Genomic DNA, 9,749 nt, shown 5'->3' with positions numbered 1-9,749 from the left:
AGAACGTTCATTTCTCAACATTCCTGTCACACCAGTGTGACGGTACTCCTTTAAGGGTTAAGTGTGATAAAATAAAAGTCTGGTGTTTATGTATGTAACGCTGTATAATTTCATGTATGAAAGTTGTACTGTAGCAGATGTCTCTTTAAGAATTGCGGCCGGCCGTGGCCTTTACAGGAGAATATAGAACGGCCGTCAACGGCCGCTATGGGGTATAGCCATGGGTTTAACCATACTGATACATACAGGGTTGTTGGAATCCCAACCTTATTTCAAAGTCCTTCTGATGTTTTAGCCATAGTTTGCTACCATAACTTAAACTTAACCTCAGTCTTATTTGCTGGTTACAATAACTAGGTCAATAGATTTTACTGTGTCTAGTTCTCGATACTTTGTACAATAAGATTAATATTTTGATACGACAGTCAATGGGTTTGCCATTCTGAGTACCGTTTTGGTCAGTCTATGTTTTTCGGTGGTGAGCGACGCAGAGACAGGCACTGCAAAGCAACCCGACGCAGAACAAAAAAATGGTCACGACGCCGTAGGAGAGGCGGCGTAGCTAAGCTGTTGAGTTGACGAGGAAGCATGTTGAGCACCACCATAATGCTTGGTATCCCCTGTGTCTTTGTCGCTCACCACCATCACTGTATGGCCGAAATGGTATTCTACTCAGAATGGCAAATCCCATAGACTGTCGTGCCAAAATATTAATCTCATTTGCTTGGCCCTTTCTTGCTTGATATTGTACAAAGCATCGAGAAATAGACACAGTAAACCAGCAAATAAGTCTGAGGGATCTGCCAACCATTTTAAGTTAAAAAAGGTTAGAGTTAAGTTAGAAAAACAGTTTTCAAGAACAGCTTCAACTATGTTGAAGCCAGTTCAAATCTGTCTAGGTCAGAATGAGTCAGGTAAAGAGTGTTTTGCACAGTATGTTCCTATTAAACAGACAATTAATTCTCTATTCCATTACCAATCAGTGCATGAACAATATAAGCATGTGTGGGATGGCAAAAACATGGCTGAGAATGTGCTCTTCCAGACTGAGCATCACTGAGCTTGATCCTGTATCAGGATGCATTTGACCCACTAGGATCTGGAAAGAAAAAACAAGATATTTGTGGTGTATCTAACGCTTGCAGATTTAATGCCACATAACAGATCCAGCACTGATCAAATGCAACTTGTTCTTCTCTGATCACGATTTTAAGTATTTTGGTCAAGACTTGGATATGGGAACCCTCGTCAATGACCTTAAAGATCTTGAGCTCAATCTTTCTAATGGAAAGGTCTACAAGAGAACTCAGGTGACAACCTGGGTTCACATAGCATAGAAGGCTTTGTGGAGAACTTCAGCAGGAGTTCACACTTCTGCAGATATTGTGATATCAGCAGAGAAGCGTTCCATGCAGATCCTCTTATCCAGGTCACAAAACGCACAGTGCAGTCATACAATGCAGTCATACAATGAGCAGTGAAGGGCAGTCTTACATCTAGTGGAGGTGTTAAAATTTGACTGTGTTTAATACACTCAAATACTCCAGTCAGGGTTGACTCCATGTCTTGGCCACGATCTTTTTGAAGGCTAAAATGTTTAGCTATCGAGTTATTCGACGAATAAATCAATTCAAGTATCTTGGTAGGGATGCTAATGACAAACCGTGTGAGGTTAATCCAGGGGACATGCTGTGCAGAATTGGAATTTTCTGAGAATGTTGCCTGTTTTGAGACAAAGTACAAAATCCAGGTGACAACCAAAGTATGGCTGTTGGCCAGATAGCATACCTAAGAGTTCTGATTGATGAATTGCCGAATCTAAACCTTTCCTGACAACCCACTAAAGTCATTATCCTGAGCGCATTCTCCAATATGAGCCACTTATTCGCCTATGGACTTTAAGATTTCAGAGCAAACACACATATTTTAAGCAGTGTTTGAAAAAAATTGGCAATTTTAAGAATCCATGTTCTACTCTTGTAGAGAGACATCAGGCCTTTCTGAGTGCTGGTACCTTCCTCCCTCCATGTGTTTCCGTGGAGAGGGGCACACAGTTTTTCTCAGATGACTACAATGATGTAATCAGAAGTAATTGTTGATGTAATTCAAAAGAAAATAGCCTTTTCTTTTCACGCCAAGATATATGTATATGCCCATTTTGAGCTGCTCACAGACATCAATGTGCCTCGTAGCTTGGAACTCAGTATGGAGGAATGTGGAAGAGCAATGACAGATTACTTCAGGGGTACAAAAGGGCTCATGCTACGTTTTAGACATATGCAGTAGAAAGACCTGTACCTGGTTACCCATTAAATTTTGAATGCCAAATCTATTTAGCATTTTGACTGTAGCTATTTCAGAAACCTACCCCATTGGCATAGGTTACTCTCAACGACCTGTAGTGTGTTTATATCTTTTCTTCTTTAAAAGCTTATTATGGTAGGCATGATGTACTTGTTCCCTACAGATGTCTGCTACTGCAGCTGACGTTGAGACAACTCTCAGTCTTCCTGCAAGTCCTCGCCTGATACTGCCTGGTATACATACATTTCATTTAGATTCATTTATATATATCATATTGGCCATTTATCTCGAGTTTACAAACGTTTTCACAAGGTAAAATGCATTCCCATGTTGAAGGCCATGAGGGCCGTGTTAATCTCTGAGGGCATCACACCAACATTTGCCACGGGACTTGCAGCTGTGTTTGCAATCTACTACATATTCAACCTTCATTATCAAGTTGAGGCAGCCTGCACTCTGGAATTAATTCAGAGGTAAACCCCTTTTATTCCTTGTCATTATTATATGGATAATTCCAAATTAATGTGTTTGTATTTTTTGCATAAAATGGTATAATTGACAGCAGTGGCGGTTCTAGGATTTTTCTGAGACAGGGGTCACAAAGGGGCCACATTATACACTGAGGGGCCAAGAACCCGTCAACATCCATACACAGAAAATCCCTTGTTCAGTAGTCTACGTGATATGCAGGACTATACGCAGTATACCCAAAGTCATTTTAGGTAAGTCCCTCCACTTAACGGCCATATTGCAACGCTTTTTTGGCACTCATCGGGCATCCTATTTGGCAGAAATGTGCGTGCTCCCTTCACGACACCCTTCACGACACCAATCTTGCTCCAGCGGCAAGTTCACAACACATGATTGGCACGATGTCTTCACATCACACAACATATTTGGCTCAATGTATTCACATGTAGAAGTTTTGCCGAGGAAGGGGTGGGATATGTGTAGACAACGGCCATATTGGCGTTACAAACTAGCCCCATGCATTTCTATGGATGATTTTTTGAGTGCTGTCCTATAATTTGCATTGAAAACACAATATAAAACTAAAATATATTAGACACTTCAGTGGAAATACACTATTTATTTATACACATATATTTTTTAAACAGAAATCATACATCATCATACACACATTTTTCGTTCAATTAAACAAGTTTTACTTTAACTCTTTCCCCTTTTGTTGATAAGAGAACCCACTTTCACTGCCAATTTGCGTACATTAAAACAAACACACACACATATAGCATGAGGAAAAACTACATCATATTTGCACAATATTTTCAACGACTATTTTTACAATGGTTTGATTTGGAATGCCACCGTCTTGCTTGTTAGAACAGCCTGATTCTGATTTGAAGACTGACAATGGGTCATTTGAAAGCGTAAAAATTACGGAAGGGGTAGCAAAACACTAAAGATGGAATATTCCTACCATTTGAAGTCTTTGTATCAGAAGTCATTGAGTGGCCTCTTCCTATTTCCGTGCTGCATCTTGCGGAATACCAGTTTAGGAGAGGTTGTACAGAACCATCTGCTCTAGAATGGGAAATGTCTGACGAGAAGAAAATGAAACACGTTTGAGTAACTTCATTGTTATTAACTTTCATAACCTACTGGTTCTAAACCTGGCGTTTCTAAAATGAATGACAAAATATGCTCACTGTAGTTGCAATAGGATATAGCATCATACCATTTTGTAGGGATGTGCCGAGCGAGGCTTTTGAAACAGTGGCGCTTCTACAGCCAAACTGGTTTGATGCTTCGAAGCTTTTGACACACTACTCCACAACGCCATCTGGTGGTAAATAAAAATCCCTACACCAACAATACAGATAAAAGCTCCTTCATAGGCACTATTCTTGACGTTGTTTAGGCTACTAATGTAGGCCTAGCATACTGGCTAAAGATACATTCATATGTGGAACAGATGTTCCCGTAAGAGCCTGATATATACTGGTCAGAGCATGAAGATGTTAGACATTATGTATATAATTCTTTAATGCATTAACAGTTTACTTATTTGGGTGAGTCTCTGCTGTGTTTTGAGACCTGCATGACGTGTCAGGTGTTACTGTGTTAATGAAATTAAATCAATCAATCAATTGTCGCGAATAGAACATTACAACGCTGTACTTCACCCCAACGATATAGCTAAATGCCTGGGGTGCTTGGAATAGTGGGCTGCAAGCGAGGTGTACTTGCGCCTTCCCGCAGGCTTTAGCGAGGTGTACTTGCACATTCCACTCATTTTCCATGGCACCGTGCGCCTTTACGAATCAACATAAGGCTATATATCACCTGATATTTGGTCTGCCTAAACATAACAAATATGCACTAAGGCAAAAGGCATTTATGCGGTATACATAATTAATATCACAACTGACTTTAACGGTCAATATGTCAAACGTGCAGACGTTATGCAATAATATAAATAACATCACTGTTTCTAAGTAATAACAACATTACTGTTTTTATTACAGCTTTATAAACTGTCAAATGGTTTGGGACAACAAAATGCGCATTCTCAATGTAACGAGATTGCCCGGCAGTGTGCATATGATGCACATATTTTCAACAGCAGCCTATGAACAACACCACAAAGGGCAAGCGACAAATCGACTTGACTGAGCCCCTTTTCCCTCAGTCACAAGGCCTTGGAGGACTGTATTAGCCTATTTCTGTCCTGATGTTGCTGATCTATGATCTCAGGCAGGGGGTGTATTTTTCAAAGCCATTATTGCTTAAGTGGTAACCATTTCCGTTGACTGAATATAAGGGAATTTACCTTATATGTTTCGTATAGTACCACATACAGCCACATTTTTCCTCCATTGTACTACAACTAGGAAAGATGATTCACATGACAGGTTACGCTTTAATGTAGGCCAGAATGAAGGCAGAAATGAGTAGGCCAAGTATGCCATACTATTGTAGCCTATGTAGACAACACAAACGTTATAGCTCAACTTCTGTATGCTGTTTTTTTGTATTATTGTTTTAACAAGACTTTGGTTATATGGTCCATTTCGTAAGAGTACCCTATTCATGGCTTTCATAAGTTCCATTATAGGAGTATTAATTAAGCACCATACATTCATAATCTAGGCACGTGTGGAAAGGGATCTAATAAAACCCATCAATAGACAAACTATATGATAGCATACCGTGATAGTGTTTACTTCGGCTACATAAGAAGCAACAGCGTCGAATGAAAACGTAGGATGGCCTATTTGATACACAAACAAGCGGTGTACAACGTTAACAAATGGGTTAAATAAAAACAGGAGCATATTTGTTAGCTTTAACTCAAATGTGAATGGTAGAAGCTATTACATACAATGTAATAAATCAATGCAGTCTGCATTCATAATTCTAGGTGCTGTATTTTATACACCTGTGGAACGTGACCTGATGTAAACTTGAACCAGAACGTCAATATCTGTCACGTCTGTAATTACGTTAACGTTCCAGTTAATGCGAGACACGACAAGTAAAAACATCGTTTTTTTATGCACTGGTCAATTTCGACATTTTTGGCTAATTAATCTTGGCATGTATTCTTTCACACTACTACAACAACAAATCTGATTTACACATTTAGGTGTCTACTCGCGCCTGAATATTTCTCCTAAATTCACTAAAAGTTAAGTTCTAACGTTTCATGCTGTACCGTGTTGGTGATAGGAAACATATCATGTGTTGGAAAGTTTTCTGCATTATTTCTTGCATGACGTAGTGCAAACTAAATATGGACACTTTCTTTGTATCCGCAACCAATCATAAAAAGTTGGCAGGTGTACAAACAGACAGGCACACACATAAATACACTGTTATCACCACACTGGTCTGATCTGGGTCCTCATTAGAAGTATTGAAGTATGTATTCAGAAGTATGTTTCCTAACTGCATTTAGGAAAAAATCCTATCTTAAGATAGGAATTTGGTCATTACAGAACCATCCTAACTCAAGTATTTCCTAACTTAGGAATCATAACTTAGGATGGCCTAAATGCAAAATAACTGCCAAACTGACTGCAACAGTATTGTTGCTTAGCCTATGACAAAATGATGAACATGACTGTTAGGGACATCATAACGTTTTTTTTTTCACAAAATTAGTTAAGTGAAAACTTAAAAATGTAGGCCTATTAGCTATGTGTTTTAATCATTTACAACATTTATAACAAATAAATATTAATCTTTATTACAGAATATTAGACCTTTTATGTTACTGCTACTAATTAATGTTTTTTGTTTTTCATCCTATACAGCAAATAAATAAATATTGACACACTCTCTTGCATCCTACATAGGCTTAACCCAAGGCCTATTTCTCTGATATTATGGTTTGTCCATCTTGAGCAACCAACTGTCAAAGATTCTTTAGAATACCATCTTTGTAATCTGACATTTTAATCATAGATACAGGCAGTCTCGTATAAATTCTGAGATAAGATAGGACACAGCCATGAGTTTAGGAAGTGCTTCTATAATAGGAATATAGGATTTTTTTTACCTATCTATGAAACTTAATTTAAGATAGGATAAGGACAAGGATATTTTTCTGTAATTAGGCCACTGAAATGATCGCACGTGTGATTCAGAGAAAACGTGCGTACGCCACCCTTCCAGATGTGCCCATTATAAATCACAAATGAACGTCAACTTGTGCTCAGCCGGATTGTTTTAGGTCTCCACCTTGTGTTTACACCCTTGTGTTTATCATTAGCATATGTTTTAATGAAATCAATGGCCTAAAAGATGTAGCTTATGTAAAATTATATATTGAAAACATTGTATAGGCCTAGCCTATGCCATCTGATGTTAAAACTAGCCTATATGCATCAGATCGAATAGCTTACCTAATTATGTTTTTTCCAGCAAAGCTTTCTGGAAAGAGATCGTATGCATCCATGTTCATTGTCCTCTACTTCCTTTCATTCCTTCTGCTTGCAGTAATGTCAATAATCAACATTTCGTATGTTTGTAAGTAAGCTAGGCCTACTTTGTAGAAAAAAAAAGGGTAGACCTAGCATAGGAAGGAAACACCTACGTTTCCAATATGACCCTGGGGTAATATGCTGATTTAGCCTACAAAACAGAGGACTAAATTATAAGCGTGATATGTCATATAGGCTTAACGTTTCTTTTAGTGTAGGCTATATTTTTGCTGAAAAAGTAGCCTAGTTCGCCGGTCATTTTTCATTCATTCTGCATATCTTTGCGATCATTTTCTTTCAATAATGTCCAATGGCTTAACCCTCTATACCCCAGTGGAATTCTACAACAATGCCCCAGATTCCTGGGAATTCTAAGAGAAAAGGGCATTTTGAGAAACATTTCAAATAACCAAGAATAACTAAAAATCTAATGAAAAGTGTCAATTGTAAGTTTCTTTCAGTTTAAAGATTAGAAATTGCTCTTTAAAATGATATATGATCCATTAAAAATTATATATTCATGTTTCCCATAGACGGCCATAGGCCTACTCACTTACAGTCTCAAAGTTTTTCACTAACAAAAAGTTATAAATACAAGATACTATATGAGTACTGATTTCATTGAAATAGACTGGCATATCTTGCACTTATTTGGGATTTAGCTGGACAGTGAGCCTTACAGCTAAAAAATGATGAGGATATGAACTATCGTAGGCCATGAAGCATAGCGCATGAAATCGTGACTCATTTGATAAGCATGTCACCAACAACAGGGACTGTTAATCCTGACATGGATTTACGTTTTGTTTTATATGCACATCATGTTATATAATTTATCTAAACTTGATCAGTTGATGATAATGAACCTGTTGCACTCGTTCACTAACCTTCAACCTATCCTGTGCTAACATTACAAGTCTCAGACTAACGTTAACGTTACATCAGTGAAGGTAGCAAATTAGCAGGCTTTTTTGTAATCACGAAGATGACGAGACATTTGCCTACTTGTATACAAATACAATTTCCTGACATCCATAAGCAGAAAACACAACGGTGGTTCCCGCTTTGGTTATTAGTCAACAAAAACTCATTTAGAGAGACATACATAAGTAGTAGTTTGCAATAACTATCTGTAAGTGGGATAACGATAATGTTAGCTTTACTGTACATGCCAGAAAGGGGTAATGTTAATGTTATGTGTTAAGATATAACTGCAAATAAACCTGGCATGGGTTTATCATAAACTTTATTGTTAATTAGGCCATGACCCATCATTGAATTATGCCTATATTTTGCTGGTGCTACTAAACTCAAACTGACTTTCACAGTGACAGCCATACGATTTTTTTTATGCCAGAGAGGCAGCTAAGTCAGTCATGACAAACGGGAGGATGCTAACGTTAAATTTATTACACTTTCATGTTTTTATTTTGTCATTTTCTTACATCAATATGATCGTCACTTACATCAAAACATGGTGGATGCACATCAATACCATCTCATCTAATGAGAAAAGACGCGGACGCTTGTTAGAAGCCATAACTCCAGAGGCACAGTAAGTCCTCAGCCGGTCAGTCAACAGGCTAAACTCAAAAATACCGGAGAAATGTCAATAGCGACCTAGCCATTTAAGTGTGTCAAAATAAAAGTCTGGTGTTTATTTATCCACTAACGCTGTATTATTTCATGTATGAAGGTTATGTCTCTTTAAGAATTGTGGCCGGCCGCGGCCGTTACAGGAGAATACAGAACGGCCGTCGACGGCCGTTACGGGGTATAGATATATAAACATTGTCCTTTATTGTTTGCTTTAGGCTTACCTTTATATCCTACATTAACTCCGACGCAACACTAAAAATGAAGATGCCCTGCTTTCAGAGGATAACTTCCGTCCCTTGGTTGTGTAGGCTATATATGATATAAAATATGTATAGCTTACAGTCAAATATTACCTTTCTGTTACGAAGTTGGGAGTAGGCCTATGAGTGCAAATTAGGATGTAGGGGAGGCTAAACGCGAGTAAACGCAGTTTATCCACCTCTGACATTTTAGAAATAGAGTTTAGGCCTACCCACCTCTTATTAGAGTTTATCCACCTCTCAAAAACGTTTATTCACTTTTAACATTCAAAACTGTATGATCAAATTTACTATCCTATATTTCCTTATATTATATACTGCACAATAACCTCCAACATTATCAAACTGTTCGAATGCCTTTTTGAATGCCTAAACGAGGGCAATTGGACATTTGATGGTCAATATTAGATTGGCGAGAAAACAATACTAGATCACCTGTAAGAATTTTGATGTCAACTCAACGTATGTACTCCCAATCATCCGTCAATTGATCTAAAGTGCATTTTACTCCGGATAATTCCGTGGACCATTCTTAGTATGTTGATAACCAACTAGGCTATTAGCTTTAACATCAGGAACTTTTTTTCTAGATATTACGATGTACTTTTAGGATGTACTACAACTGGAAAGCTTGATT

The 9,749-nt window shown here is 38.0% G+C and overlaps 1 long non-coding RNA gene across 1 annotated transcript; it reads right to left on the bottom strand.

Annotated features, from left to right (window-relative positions):
- Positions 1 to 3,094: 3,094 nt before the first annotated feature.
- LOC121697371 lies at positions 3,095 to 8,948 on the bottom strand. The gene is made up of 3 exons (XR_006026435.1): positions 8,720 to 8,948; positions 8,129 to 8,135; positions 3,095 to 3,106 (listed from the first exon to the last, which is right to left on the bottom strand). It is a non-coding gene; the product is annotated as an uncharacterized LOC121697371 (long non-coding RNA).
- Between the last annotated feature and the right edge of the window lie 801 nt (positions 8,949 to 9,749).

The sequence above is a fragment of the Alosa sapidissima genome, chromosome 22 (genome assembly GCF_018492685.1).
Source record: "Alosa sapidissima isolate fAloSap1 chromosome 22, fAloSap1.pri, whole genome shotgun sequence".
NCBI lineage: Eukaryota > Metazoa > Chordata > Actinopteri > Clupeiformes > Clupeidae > Alosa > Alosa sapidissima.
Note: the sequence above shows the minus strand (reverse complement) of the source record. Positions and strands in the feature narration are given on the sequence as shown.